This window comes from Coenobita brevimanus, unplaced genomic scaffold (genome assembly GCF_032717465.1).
Source record: "Coenobita brevimanus isolate Jiangsu-jjx unplaced genomic scaffold, ASM3271746v2 jjx.HiC_scaffold_2634, whole genome shotgun sequence".
In the NCBI taxonomy this organism is placed as follows: Eukaryota; Metazoa; Arthropoda; class Malacostraca; order Decapoda; family Coenobitidae; genus Coenobita; species Coenobita brevimanus.
The window spans coordinates 281,877-297,836 of record NW_027643581.1 but is presented as its reverse complement, the minus strand read 5'-3'; positions in this window follow the sequence as shown (position 1 = coordinate 297,836).

The following is a 15,960-nucleotide window of genomic DNA, read 5'->3' as shown; positions in this document are numbered from 1 at the left end:
ACCTACCTGTCTCATCAACCTGCCTCATATGCTTTGCTCACCTACCTGCCTGCCTGCCTCACCTGATTTCAGTCTCTGATATTAATACCCCGTTGTCTGTGCGTTAGAAAGCACACACACACACACACACACACACACACACACACACACACACACACACACACACACACAGCAAAAGATCCTCAGAGATGGTTAAAATGTTCTCTCCATTTTTCACTCCAGGAATTAAAAATGTTTCCTAATGTTCATTTTTGCTTTCTCAGTCATGCAAATTGGAGATGGTTGTTTTAAGGCCAGTGTTTATGAATAATACCGACTTTACTAGTGTATATGTATGTATGTATGTATGTATGTATGTTCGTACGTGTGTATGTATGATATGTCAACACCAACTACAACTTTGATTTCCAAACCAATCATTTTTTTTTTTACCTCATTTAATTTTTCTCGCATCCAAACCTGATGATTTAATTCCCAAGACTCACTGATTTATTCCCCTAAACCCTGTTATGCACCGATTTATTTATTAATATCTTAACTAAGAGAGCGTGTGATTCCCAACAAGAACTATATTATTATTATTATTATTATTATTATTATTATTGTTATTATATTCACACCCACACTTCCATTGCCAGTGTTTTTATTTCATTCGGGAGCAACTCACTTAAAAATATGTATTGCTGGGTTGGAAAGGGTTTATATATGGTGTAATGGACTCTCTCTCTCTCTCTCTCTCTCTCTCTCTCTCTCGTCAGATAATAAAATCGCAAGTCCGCAAACGTCACGGGAACTTTTAAAACTTGCATGAATAAATATTTTAATTGCAAAGGAAAAATGACTACTTTAAAAAATAGACTGATTTTCCCGTAAAAGAGGACGTTTTTAGAGAGAATTTATGCGTGTGAAATTATGAGAGAGAGAGAGAGAGAGACAGACAGACAGACAGACAGACAGAGACAGAGACAGAGAGAGAACCCTTTCAGTACGATGGCATTTTTTTCATTAGTGGCGCTATTTGTATGTATGTATATATTCGTATCTGTGTATTTGTATATGGATGGATGGGTGGGTGGGTGGATGGATGGAGGTATGGATGGATGGATGGATGGGTGGGTGGGTGGGTGGGTGGATGGATGGATGGATGAAGGTATGGATGGATGTTTGGATGGGTGGGTGGGAGGATGGATGGATGGATGGATATGAACTAAACAGCTCATTACTGCCTGATCCAATTGGGTCCAAACTTGGGTTATATATTACATAGTTATTTGCTGTGTAGGTTTGATCAGAGTGTTTAGTATTATCTACACAGTGTCCTTCAGTAACCTCTCCATCGTTACCGTTGTGTCCGGAAGCTGTACGTGTAGTAACATAAGGGATTATGACCAATGACGTTCTGGGACTGAAGAGGTTGATGAGCTGAACGATAACATGATTGAGATAGACAGATAGCAAAATGCAGGCACTGAAATAGAACGATATTGAAGACATACATAGGTGATTGCATAGGCTTTATAAACAGACAGACAGATAGATAGATAGATACACGGACATATATATACATAGGTAAATAGGCAGACAGTTCTTTCTCGTTTCTCTCTCTCACACATGTATAAAATCTCTCAGCAACTTTACCTTCATTACAGTTTTCTTACTTTAACATTTCTTCATCTTTCCCTCCCCCCCCCACCTCCGTGTCCGGTTACGAACATCAAAAGAGCTTGTTCTTTTGATGCCGGTCCCTGGGTGAGAGAGAGAGAGAGAGAGAGAGAGAGAGAGAGAGAGTGCAGGAGTATGTTCTGAAGTGTAAAGAAAAAAAAAATCCTTCTCTCCGAACATCATCAGTGTGACGTGCTTATCTTCTCGTCTGTCTTCCCTGTCGTCTCATTTCCTCGTATCTTTTCATCATCGTATTTTTGTCCCTCCTCTTGCTATTCACGTTTCTGATTGTGTCCTCCTCCTCCTCCTCCTCCTCCTCCTCCTCCTCCTCCTTTCATACCTCGGTCTATAGCTACAACTTCCTTAATGAGGCGATCGTAAACAGGTGCTCATCCGTTCCCCTCAAGAGGACTCACAGAACTCTTTGAAATAGCCAAGTCCTCCCAGGGAAAGAAAATGGGGTGGAAAATGCAGGAAAGAAAACGAGAATATGTAGGTTTGGTAATTTTTTTTTTTTAATGTTTTTCTTTTCCTTTGCCCATCAATAGGTAGAAAAAAGTCATGATGATAATAATGATGATGATGATGATGGTAAATGATGGTAATTAACTTTATTATATTTTTCCTTTCTCATCAGTATATATTTTTTCTTTGATTTGGTTGTGAGAGTATATTTAGGGTTTGGGGTTTAAGTACATCCTTAAGTGTGTTATTCTGTTTGAAATATCCATTTGTTTAAAATGCTCGCCTGCCCACCCGAACACACACACACACACACACACACACACACACACACAGATCACATCAGGTCCAGTCATGGCAGTTTTGATTCAGTGACTCCCATTTGTCATGTAAGTCGTCAGATCTTCCTATGTTGAGGTACTGAGCCCAGTTCATTAATCTCCATCTGTTTTTTGAGAGAGAGAGAGAGAGAGAGAGAGAGAGAGAGAGAGAGAGAGGGGGGGTTATTGCTTTCATACTTTCGTCTTCCTATAAGCCTCCCCTGCCAATTAGAGGAGCTTAGGTGGGATGGGTTGTTTAATGTATTTGGTTTCGGATATAATTATGACTTTGGTCTTCTTTTGATGTGTTGAGAGAGAGAGAGAGAGAGAGAGAGAGAGAGGGAGAGAGAGAGAGAGAGAGAGAGAGAGAGAAAGGGAGAGAGAGAGAGAGAGAGAACGTGTATGTATGTATGTAGGTGTTAGTGTTCAGTATGTGTGTATGACCGAAATTAATATTGTCCATCGACTCGTTAATGCTTGTCTGTTCGTTCGTACTTATATTTTTCATATTAACCCATCCTTCTTCATTTTGCATACATCCTTAATGCATCAATCTTTGTATTCATTCATTGATTTTATCACCCATCCCTGTATTCATTTAATCACTCAGTCTTTGCGGTAAAATTAATCAGATCCTCCTCTTTTCTCCTGCCTTTTTCCCTTCTCTCTTCGTCCCATTTCCCTCTCCCTGCTTCTCTTCCGTTTCCTCCCCTCCTCTCCCTGCTTTCTCCACTCATTCCCCCTCCTATCCCTCCTCCTCCCCTCTCCCTGCTCATCCTTCCCTCTTCCTTCTCGCCTTTTTCCCATTGCTTTATTCCAAGTCTTTTTTTCTTGTTCCGGATCCGATTACAGCCATAAGCCCCTCCCCCAGCCACTGAGCCGGCGTAGGAGGGGGAGGGGGAGGAAAGAGATAGGGGAGGAGAGGAGGAAAAGAGACGAGGAGGGGAGAATAATTTGTAAGAGTGAAAAGGAGAAAAGAATTGAAAGCTATTAGGGGTGAGGAGGATTTGAGGTGGGGAGAAAGGGAAGGGAGAGAGGAGGATAGGAAAGCTAGAATGTGAAAAGATAATGAGGAAGGAAGAGGAGAGAAGGGAAAAGAACTGGTTGACGTTTTAAGAACATAAGAACATAAGAACATAAGAAGAGAGGATAACTGCAGTAGGCCGGTTGGCCCATGCTAGGCAGCTCCTAGAAGAGTAACTGAACTACTAGAATGAGATAAGGACAGCAAAGAAGAAGGCTCTCCCCCGCCCTCCAAACCCTCCAGCCGAAGCCGGCAGGAAAAAGTCAGAAAGAACACCACGCCGTATAGAAAAACTGGCGTGGACATTTTACAGGAAAGTGTGAAAGGAGAATAGAGACTATCATAGTGTAACCTGAAAAGAAAATTTTTTGAATTAGTATTGGTTATAAGATTTTCTTTATTCTATATCCACCCCTTACTTGTCATATGCTTATCTAGCCTATGCTTGAAACTCTCAATGGAAGAGGCAGCAACTACTTTACTAGGTAGCTTATTCCATTCGTCTACTACTCTATTACCAAACCAATTTCTACCGATTTCCTTACTGAAACGGAATTTTTCTAGTTTGAAACCATTATTTCTAGTTCTATCCTGTATGCTCACTTTAAGTACCTTGCTAATATCTCCCTTATTTATACCATTCATCCACTTAAACACCTCAATTAAGTCTCCCCTTACTCTACGCCTCTCTAGCGAATGCAGACTTAGTCTTTTCAGTCTGTCTTCATATGACAGGTTCCGGACGTCATGTATCATTTTAGTCATTCTTCTCTGTACATTTTCTAACGAATTAATATCCATTCTATAGTAAGGACACCAGAATTGTACTGCGTAGTCTAAATGTGGCCTTACTAATGCTAGATAAAGTTTCAGTATTACTTTAGATGATCTATTGCTCACGCTTCTCGAAATAAATCCTAGGACCCTATTTGCTTTATTTCTCGCATTAATACACTGTTGCCTAGGTTTAAGGTCGTTACTAATCATAACTCCCTAGATCTCTCTCGCATTCCGATTTGCTAATTTCTTTGTTGTCTAAGCTGTATTTAGTATCTCCAATGGTCTTGCCTACGTTAAGTACTTTACATTTTTCAACGTTAAATTCCATTTGCCAAGTTTTAGACCATTTGGACAATGTATCGAGGTCTTTCTGTAAGTTATGGCAATCGTCAGTCGAGTTAATGATACGCCCTATTTTTGTATCGTCGGCAAATTTGCTGATGCTGCTATTGACTCCTAAGTCTAGATCATTTATATATATGATAAATAATAAGGGACCGAGTACTGAACCCTGTGGTACACCGCTAGTTACTAATCCCCAGTCCGACTTATTTCCATTTATTAATACTCTCTGCTTTCGTCCTTTCAGCCAGGATTCTATCCATTTTAAGATATCGCCGTCTATACCGTGTGCTCGAACCTTTCTAACTAACCTTTCGTGTGGGACCCCTATCAAAAGCTTTACTAAAGTCCAGATAAATAACATCGTAAGCTTTATCGCTATCTACTGCCTCATAGACCTCCGAGTAGAATGACAACAAATTTGTGAGGCAGGATCGTCCTTGCCTGAATCCGTGCTGACTTTCGTTTATAAGATTAAATCTTTCTAAGTGTTCTCTAATCCTATTTGCCAAAATTGACTCTAACATTTTTCATACTATTGACGTTAGACTTATCGGACGATAATTCGACGCAGCTGATTTATCACCCTTTTTAAAGATGGGCACTACGTTTGCGGTTTTCCACGCCTCGGGAACTTCTCCTGAACTTAAAGAGTCATTAAATAACGTTAAAAGTGGCTGACATAATTCTTCTTTGGTTTCATTTATAATTTTTGCATATATATCGTCCGGACCTGGCGATTTTTGATGTTTTAACTTGTTAATTTCTTTCAATACGTCCTCCTTATTAATGGTTATTTTACTAAGAATATTTTCCGTATTCTCATGGTAAATATTTGCTGCTTGAGGGACCAGGCTTAGATTTTCCTTGGTGAATACTGATATGAAATAATTATTTAGGCTGGAGCACATTTCTTTATCTTCACTGGTAATGTCACCTGATTCTGTTCTGAGTGGTCCTATCCTATCTTTATTTTTCGTTCGGTACATTTGATAAAAACCCTTGGGGTTTACTTTTGATTCACTGGCAACCTTAATTTCATAACTTCTCTTTGCTTTTCTTATCTCCCTCTTTACTTCTCTATTTAAAATTGTGTACCGGTTACGTAAGTGTTCCTCTCCACGTTTTATTTTTCTATATATTCCTTTCCTTTGGCCTATGAGAGATTTTAATCTGTTGTTTAACCATCTTGGTTCTGAATTGTTAGTTCTAAACGGTTTTGAAGGAATATATCTATCTTGGCCTCCGTGTATTATATTTATTAACTCGTTATACTTCTCACTGGTTGAACGTCTGTTTGGTACTGGAGCTGAGTTAATTTCCGTCACCTGGACTACATTCCTATCTACCACCTCCTCCCTCACAGACACCTGACGGACATCCCGACGTGTTTCCTGAAAACAGTTTCATAATATATAAGGAAGAAGGAAGTTGAAAGGCGGCCAAGAGTGTGTGTGACCTGAGGAGGAAGGCTAATTCTCAAGGGACAATATATTCTGGTGTGTGTGTGTGTGTGTGTGTGTGTGTGTGTGTGTGTGTGTGTGTGTGCGCTCGTGTGTGCGCGCGCCCCTCTCTCACTATCATACTCCAGGACTTGTACACTTTGTTCCACGTCAATAAAGTCATTACCGGTATATGCAATCCCTCCACGTATATATATATATATATATATATATATATATATACTTTTTTGCTTACATTTTGTTGTGGTGTGTTTGGAGAGAGAGAGAGAGAGAGAGAGAGAGAGAGAGCAACATAGGGAAGAAAGGGTTAAGGAGTGGCAAGTATGGACAGGTGGATCTTGTGACCTGTGATTCCCTTCAGCCCTCCATGACAATCCCCAGGGACGTGAGCGCAGTGTGAGCCTCAGAGAATGTTTGCCTTTGTTTCCTCTGTATTTTGCATCTTGACTCTTCACCTCACCTTCCAGTTGCTTTGTCTGCTTGTCCGACGGAATGCATTGCTTTTGGCTTGAGATGTATATTGTATGGCCATTCTAATGCTTTATTCTAAAATATAAACTTAGCAGACCTGCGTTCAATCGATCAAAAAAAAAAAATCTTGACACAGGTGAACAATGTTTTCACAATGAGCGATGCTCCTGTTGGTGTTGGTTTAAGCCAGTTTATTCTCTCTCTCTCTCTCTCTCTCTCTCTCTCTCTCTCTCTCTCTCTCTATATATATATATATATATATATGATGCATGTATATACTGTATGTATAAATATATGTCTGAATGCATGCATGTACGCCCTCCGGAGCGACGGGGTAGGGGAGAGAAGAAAGGGGCTTAGGATTGACAAGTATGACCCGGTGGACCTGATCTTGTCATTACCACTCCCTCAAAGCACACGTGTTTCTTTATCTGTATTCTGCTCTCTCTCTCTCTCTCTCTCTCTCTCTCTCTCTCTCTCTCTCTCTCTCTCTCTCTCTCTCTCTCCTTCCCTGATGTTGGCTTATGGTGAGTATTATCCTGTCCTTTCTAATGTTTTAGTCCTTAAATGTTTTTGGCTGGACTTTCATATTCTAGAATATCAACATGCACACCTGTATGTATTGTGATATACCATAGGTAATAGTCTGTGTACACATATTAACTGCTGTAGCAATAAATAAAGCTTCGAACCATGGCGATCAATTTGGTGACGGTAATATGAGGGAAATATAAGCGCTCTCACACCTCCCCATTATGCCCATCACCGTAGACCAATCAGGGACGAGAGAAGGACAGCCTTTTCCTCACTCCTCCCTGAGGGAGGTGCTTCTCCGCCACCTCTCGCTGTCGGGACTTATAGTTTTGATCTCATTTGACGTTTTCTATGCCATTGTGGGGTTATCCTGACCGTGAACTTCAAAACAGAGGTCAGATTTGGAATCCTTGAGGTCAAAAACCTATAAAAAGTGCCTCATTCATGATTCTACGACTTTTGGATACGAAGTTGTGATACAATCGTGTATCAGCTGGCAGCCATTTTGAATTTGGCCAACATGGCGGCCCGAGTGAGCGCTGGGCTTGGCGCCCTCCAAAAATGAAATAAGTATGTTCTGGTCTACATCTGAGCCAAATTTGGTGCTTGTAGACAAATCTGCACAATTTAGTTCCTATGGGCCTGGACTACAGCAACATCACGATTACTAACACAGTAAACAGCGTAAAAAAGACCAGGCGCGCTCCATCAGCGCGCCTTCTCGTAAATATTGATACTCATGTTTTATTTTATTTCAGACGATATTTTGAGTGCTATTTCGTTCATTTTAGTCTTTAACTGTTCGTACGAGTTTGTTCTACAGTAACAAGACATTCAAGAATGAACAGAACACGAACATCACTGGTACTAACACAGTACATGCAGCAAAAGGATAAATATACTGTACTGTTTAAGCTTACGTTAGAAAAATAAAGAACCTATATACAGTACGTATATCTCATGTAGAATGGGAAGACATTGGCGCGCATTTAAACCTAGTCCCATGAACAGTGAACAGCAAATGTTTTTGGCGACTCACCACCAAAAATCTAACTTTCTACCGAGAAGAAACGAAAACAAGAAGAAAATTAGAAGAAAATAAAAAGTTTCTCATGAATTTATCACCCCTTCCTGGATCCTGGCGTATAATAGTGGGAGAAGAATGATGATGATGATGATGATGATGATATGAAACTACAAGCATCCCGTACTTTGGAAATATGACATCCTCGCAACTACGCCTTAGCATTGAAGCTGAGTTAGTGTTCGGAACCTGTCATATGAAGACAGATTGAAAAGACTAAATCTGCACTCACTAGAGAGGCGTGGAGTGAGAGGAGACTTAACTGAGGTGTTTAAGTGGATGAATGGTATAAATAAGGGAGATATTAGCAAGGTACTTAAAGTGAGCATACAGGATAGAACTAGAAGTAATGGTTTCAAACTAGAAAAATTCCGTTTCAGTGAGGAAATAGGTAGAAACTGGTTTGGTAATAGACTAGTAGACGAATGGAATAAGCTACCTAGTAAAGTAGTTGCTGCCCCTTTCATTGAGAGTTTCAAGCATAGGCTAGATAAGCATATGACTAATAAGGGGTGGATATAGAAAAAAAAAAAAAATCTTATACCCAATTCTAATTCATACTTTTTCCTTTTTCAGGTTACACTGTGATAGTCTCTATTCTCCTTTCACACTTTCCTATAAAATGTTCACGCCAGTTTTTCTATACTGCATGGTGTTCTTTCTTTTTCCTGCCGGCTTCAGCTGGAGGGTTTGGAGGGCGGGGGAAAGCCTTCTTCTTTGCTATCCCTATCTCATTCTAGTAGTTCAGTTACTCTTCTAGGAGCCGCCTACCATGGGCCAACCGACCTACTACAGTTATCCTCTCTTCTTATGTTCTTATGTGCTATTATGAATATGAAATATTACTATGGTGGTTGGTAGTTACTGAATTTATATGCCGGTATACAGCAACAACATAAAATGTGGTTTCTCTTGTTTAGTGCAAGACTAGGCCTACATCTTATATTCCTGCAGAAATAATAATTGCATATAATTGTAGATTATAATATGTTCCTTCAAAAATAATAATTTGAATATATACAGTAATGTAGATATTGGGCCTCTCTAAATCAAAATGAAGCTTATATTGAAAAAGAAATAAGCATTATTAAAGTTCTATTAGAAGTACTTTTATATCCTTTTTCCGCCCAAAATAGAAATATTGGAGCCACCCAAGTTTAATTTACAAATCATTCTATAGATTGTACGAGTGTACATTTTTGAAGGCATACATAGATACATAATATAGATTGTAGTGTTTAGATTTAATTGTCTTATTTCTGCAGTCTTCTTTCCTTGCTATCAAGCTAGACTTTGTGCAAGAACAGCATTCAGTAGTTCTGGCCTCAGTTTATTTCTTCGTTTCAGCGACAGCATAAAAAAAAAAAAATGTCAGTGTCAGCAGTGGAATGGGGTAGGGTTAGAACCAATTTAGCCAAACAAACCAAATTTTTGAACATTGGATATGTGGTAGGTGGTGGCGAGCATCATCCACTCACTTGATGTAGAGCTGCCCTCTTCTTCCTTAGCCTTTATCATTCCTGTGCCTGCCCTCCTCTCTTCATATTTCTCCCATATTTCCTGTCACTTCTTATTGCTTTTCTTTCCTTTACAGGTGGCTTTACATTGAGTGACAAGCCAAATGGTTTCCTGTAAGCCTAGAAACCATTTACTACGCTGGGTGGTAACCATATAACCAAATCATACGTGCTCCCTACGTGTCAACAAGTGGGTTGGTGGAGGATTAGTGCCCCTTCCCATAAAACAAATAACTCAAAGTCAAATGGCTACCCCTTACGGGATTGTGGCGTCTGGCAATAGATAGATAGATAGATAGGTTCCTCATCAACATTCTTCACAGTCTGATACGTTGTCAGCCGCCAGATTTACGAGAAGCAGTTTCAGTAATGATGGGTGACTTGTTACTTAGCGCTGAGGCAGTTTTTATTTTGACATAGTAGACTCTGGAGGGCAACAGAGAATTTAAATAAAAGAAAAGTATCTTTTAGAGCATATTCGCTTTCCCTATACTACGGTACATCATTTATCTTGCTGCAAAATAAGTATCAGTCATTGAAGAAATTCGTATTTACACTACGTTTTACTTAGATTTTGTAAAATTACCCTACAGTTGGCAATGGTGTTGTTGTCATTTGTCAAAGTTAACATTGATCGCCATCGCCGCGCGAGGGCAGCACTGACTGGGACGACTCCACACTGCCTTTGTCATCACCGAGCGAGGGTGATAATGACAGAAGGGGCTCGGTTTCTCTCTCTCTCTCTCTCTTCACTTTAACTGGGAGTAAAATTGCCGCCTCTCCATCTAAATTGCAGAACTATAACATCAACACAAGAATACTGTGCTAGTCACGAAGAAGTGCTACATATGAAATGTTACGTACCGGCAACAGACGGCAAAAGGACGATAATCTCAAGTTAAAATCAAGGGGCAGTTGTCTCTTGGGGTTAGGAAGCTTGTTAACACCTCTTCCTGACCGATTTATTTCCGAGTTTGCTCCTGTACTCTGTTGTTTCTATCTATCCATCCATCCATCCTTCTATCGATCAATCTATCCATCCATCCATCCATCCATCTGTCTATCTATCTATCTGTCTATCTATCTATATATCTATCTGTCTATCTATCTATCTATTTATCTATCTATCTCTGTTGTGTTATTCATGCACGGTATAAGAAGCAAAAAAGAGGTTGTTAATGGGTAGTTTGGCAAATAAATCGCTCAGGAAAAGGTGTTAGGGAGCTTCCTTTGCCGACGAGAATATGGCCAGGAACATGATAAAACGTGTAATGTTTCTTCACTATAACATTAACACCACGTGAAATTTCTTGGAGGGGGGCACAGGGAGGGGGAGGCCGAGGATGAGATGAAGGGATGGAGGGGAGAGGTATATGAGGGAGGGGGGTATGAGCTGGGGGGATGGAGAGTGGGGTAATTGTGAGTGAGGTGGAGGGGGGGAGAGGGAGGAGGAGGCCGAGGATGAAATGAAGGGATGGAGTCACGTGGAGAGGTATATGAGAGAGGGGGTGCGACGTGTGAGTTGGGAGCAGGGCAGTGAAATGGCGGAGGACAGGGCCACATGGAGGCGATTTGTTTGTGGCCACCCCTTCCGAGATTACGGCGTCTGACAATAGATAGATAGATAGTACTTTCTTATGGCAATAGATAGATAGTAAATTCTTCCTTCACTATCTATTACATTTCTTCACTCCCCTTACTTAAAATCTACCTACCTACCTAGAGATGCATCATATTTTATACATTTATTTACCTACCTACCTACCTACCTACCTACCTACCTACCTATCAACAAGGGCATAACATTCTCTCTCTCTCTCTCTCTCTCTCTCTCTCTCTCTCTCTGCATGGAAAACAACCATTTAGAGGTCGAGACAAGACCAACAAAGGTGAGTGAGTGAGGCTGTGTGTGTGTGTGTGTGTGTGTGTGTGTGAGAGAGAGAGAGAGAGAGAGAGAGAGAGAGAGAGAGCTGTCATCTGAAGCCTTCTTATACCACACCAAGCCACACCACATCATACCACACTCCACACACACTGCACCGCACCACACCACACCACACCACACCACACCATAACGCACCATCCCACACCACACCGCACCCCCCCCCACACACGTAGGCGCCCATGAACAAAAGCATTTCTATAACACCCCCCCCCTCACACATATCCGTATACCACTAATCACCCACCCTCCACACACACACACACACACACACACACACACACACGTACACGTACACGCACACGCACACAGAGCAGATTTGGTTTTTCCTAGAAGTGAAACCTCCAACGACTGAATAGGTTGTGTGTGTGTGTGTGTGTGTGTGTGTGTGTGTGTGTGTGTGTGTGTGTGTGTGTGTGACCCTATAGAAACCGTACTCTCCCTACATACCAGTCTCCTCCCAACAGTGTTTTTCCCTCCTCCTTACCGATTTATTCTCCAAACGACTCATTACTATCCCCTGGTTGGCTTCCTATGTCTTCATATCGTCATCGATTGCATGAGTAGAATATAGTCACGGAGCAGAAGCAGAAATAAATCGGTCAGGAAGAGGTGTTAGGAAGCTTCCTAACAGTAAAATACCCCCGCTAATACCAATACATCGGTCCTGTATGAGACAGCCCTAGCGTGGTACCTTATAGATGAAATTGATACAGTATTATAGATGTAACTTTTCCTTTTCAGTCTTTCCTATGAAATTTCCATATCAGTTATTCCATGCCTATTGGTGGTTTTTCTCACCTTTTCCTGCCAGTTTTAACTGGAGGGTTTGGAGGCGGGGTGAACCTTCTTGCTTTACTATCTTTACCCTTCAGCATGTAGAGTTAGATCTCGTAGTCATAGTCTATTCTGTAACAAACAGCCTCGAAAGGACGATAAGGTCTGTTGCTGTTTGCTTTCCTTTGTACTCCTTTGTGTATTCAGTATGGACGGTGGGTCTTAGTGCCAAAGTGGAGACATGTGGAGATGTATGATATGAAGGAGAGAGAGAGAGAGAGAGAGAGAGAGAGGGGAGGGGGAGGAAGCAAACACAGTGCTAAAAGATAGAATGACAAAACAGAAATAATGAGAGAGAGAGAGAGAGAGAGAGAGAGAGAGAGAGAGAGAGAGAGAGAGAGAGAGAGAGAGAGAGAGAGGAGGGGGAGGAAGCAAACACACAGTGCTAAAAGATAGAATGGCAAGACAGAAATAATGAGAGAGAGAGAGAGAGAGTTTTCTTTCTCGTCTTCCTCTCCAAAAAACGAGGCTATAAATGTGCAGAATCTCTCTCTCTCTCTCTCTCTCTCTCTCTCTCTCTCTCTCTCTCTCAGAGTTGTTGGTGGGAAGTTGTGCTGGAGATTAACATAAGAGAGGATAACTGCAGTAGGCCGGTTGGCCCATGCTAGGCAGCTCCTAGAAGAGTAACTGAACTACTAGCATGAGATAAGGATAGCAAAGAAGAAGGCTCTCCCCCGCCCTCCAAGACGCTCCAGCCGAAGCCGGCAGGAAAAAGTCAGAAAGAACACCACGCCGTATAGAAAAACTGGCGAGGACATTTTACAGGAAAGTGTGAAAGGAAAAAAAAAAGACTATTATAGTGTAACCTGAGAAGGGAAACGAATGAATTAGTACTGGTTATGAGATTTTTTTTCTTTACCCACCCCTTATTTGTCATATGCTCATCTAGCCTATGCTAGAAACTCTCAATGGAAGAGGCAGCAACTACTTTACTAGGTAGCTTATTCCATTCATCTACTACTCTATTGCAAAACCAGTCTCTACCCTGTTCTTAACTAGCATTAGTAGGGCCACATTTGGACTGCGCAGTGCAGTTTTGGTGTCATTGCTGTGGAGTGGATGTTGATTCGTTGGAAAATGTGCAGAGAGGAGTGACAGGAATGATGCATGACGTCCGGAACCTGTCATGTGGGGGCGGACTGAGGAGACTGGGTCTGCATTCGCTGGAGAGGCGTGGAGTGGGGGGGGACTTGATTGAGGTGTTTGAGTGGATGAAGGGTGTAAATAGGGGAGATGTCGGCAGGGTGCTTGAGGTGAGCATACAGGATGGAACTGGAAATGGTGGTTTCAAGCTAGACAGGTTCCGTTTCGGTGGGGAAATAGGTAGAGGTTGGTTTGCTAATGGAGTGGTGGACGAGTGGAGTAGGCTACCTAGTGGAGTGGTTGCTGCCTCTTCCATTGAGAGTTTCAAGCATAGGCTAGATAAGCATATGACTAATAAGGGGTGGATATAGAAAAAAGAAAAACTTATAACCAATTTTAATTCATAATTTTTCCTTTTCAGGTTACACTATGAGTCTCTATTCTCCTTTCACACTTTCCTGTAAAATGTCCACGCCAGTTTTTCTATACGGCGTGGTGTTCTTTCTGACTTTTTCCTGCCGGCTTCGACTGGAGGGTTTGGAGGGCGGGGGAGAGCCTTCTTCTTTGCTATCCTTATCTCATTCTAGTAGTTCAGTTACTCTTCTAGGAACTGCCTAGCATAGGCCAACCGGCCTACTGCAGTTATCCTCTCTTCTTATGTTCTTATGTACATACAGACATGCATATAAATACGTGCAGACATCCATACGTACACACAGGTAAAAATCAGGTGGAAAATTGACTAGTAAATATTTTTCTATTCCATCTATCCATACATACATACATAAACATACAGACATAAACCAACTCGATCTCTGTCTGCATCTGCGGTTTCTCTAATGCATCAGTCGTTACATGACCATCCAGCCTTCCATCTCTTCACCATCCATCAGATCAGCCACACACACACACACAAACACACACACACACACACACACACACACAAACTCGTCAATATCCTTCAACCCGCAATAAAACTCACATGTCGAGCAAACAGTTCAACCTCCTCCTTTGCGGTATTGAGAGAGAGAGAGAGAGAGAGAGAGAGAGATGCAATTTGGATTTTTTTGGTATAAGATGGATTGTTCTTTCGTCTCTCTCTCTCTCTCTCTCTCTCTCTCTCTCTCTCTCTCTCTCTCTCAGTCAGTCCATATATCTATCTATCTATCTATCTGTGTATAACTATTTGTCTATTAATCTATCTTTCTTCATTGTTTCTCACTTCTTCCTTCTTCGTTTATACTCTGGCTATTTCTTAATTTTTTTTTCCCTCCTCCCTTCCCTCCCCCTCTCCCTCCTCCATACCTCCCTCTCCCTCCCTTAATCCCTCTTGTTGTCTTAATCTCTCTCCTCCTCCTCCTTGGCCTCTCTCTCTCCTTCACTTTCTCCTTCCTTCCTTTCTCTTCATTCTTTTCTTTTCTTTTCGTCTCCCTCTTTCATCCATCCTTTCTTCCTTCGGTAATTTGGTTTGCTGTTCTCATTCGTCTCCATAATCTCTCTCTCTCTCTCTCTCTCTCTCTCTCTCTCTCTCTCTCTCTCTCTCTCTCTCTCTCTCTCTCTCTCTCTCTCTCCCTCTCTCTCTCTCTCTCTCTCTCTCCCATTATTCCATTCTCCATTTCTTTCTTTTTCCTCCTTTCACCTCCTCCCAAACCTCCCATTCTCACCTACCCTTCTCTCTCACACCCTTCCATTTCACCATCCCTCCATTTTGCATCCTTCCCTCCACTACCCCTCCTTCCCTCCACTTCCTCCTCCTCTCCTTCCGTCCCCCCACCCTCCTTATCCCTCCCCCACCTCCCTAATCCCTCCCCCACCCGGTCAGTACCCAGAAATAAAAGGAATGTTACACAGACTCTATTATCCTTTTGTGTACCTGAGATGTAAAGAATAATGGGTGACAGGCCTAAACCATCAGAGAGAGAGAGAGAGAGAGAGAGAGAGAGAAGTACCGTGAACCATTTAGCATTCACATAAGAACATAAGAAGAGAGGATAACTGCAGTAGGCAGGTTGGCCCATGCTAGGCAGCTCCTAGAAGAGTAACTGAACTACTAGAATGAGATAAGGATAGCAAAGAAGAAGGCTCTCCCCCGCCCTCCAAACCCTCCAGCCGAGGCCGGCAGGAAAAAGTCAGAAAGAACACCACGCCGTATAGAAAAACTGGCGTGGACATTTTACAGGAAAATGTGAAAGGAGAATAGAGACTATCACAGTGTAACCTGAAAAGGAAAAATTATGAATTAGTATTGGTTATAAGATTTTCTTTTTTCTATATCCACCCCTTATTTGTCATATGCTTATCTAGCCTATGCTTGAAACTCTCAATGGAAGAGGCAGCAACTACTTTACTAGGTAGCTTATTCCATTCGTCTACTACTCTATTATCAAACCAATTTCTACCTATTTCCTTACTGAAACGGAATTTTTCTAGTTTGAAACC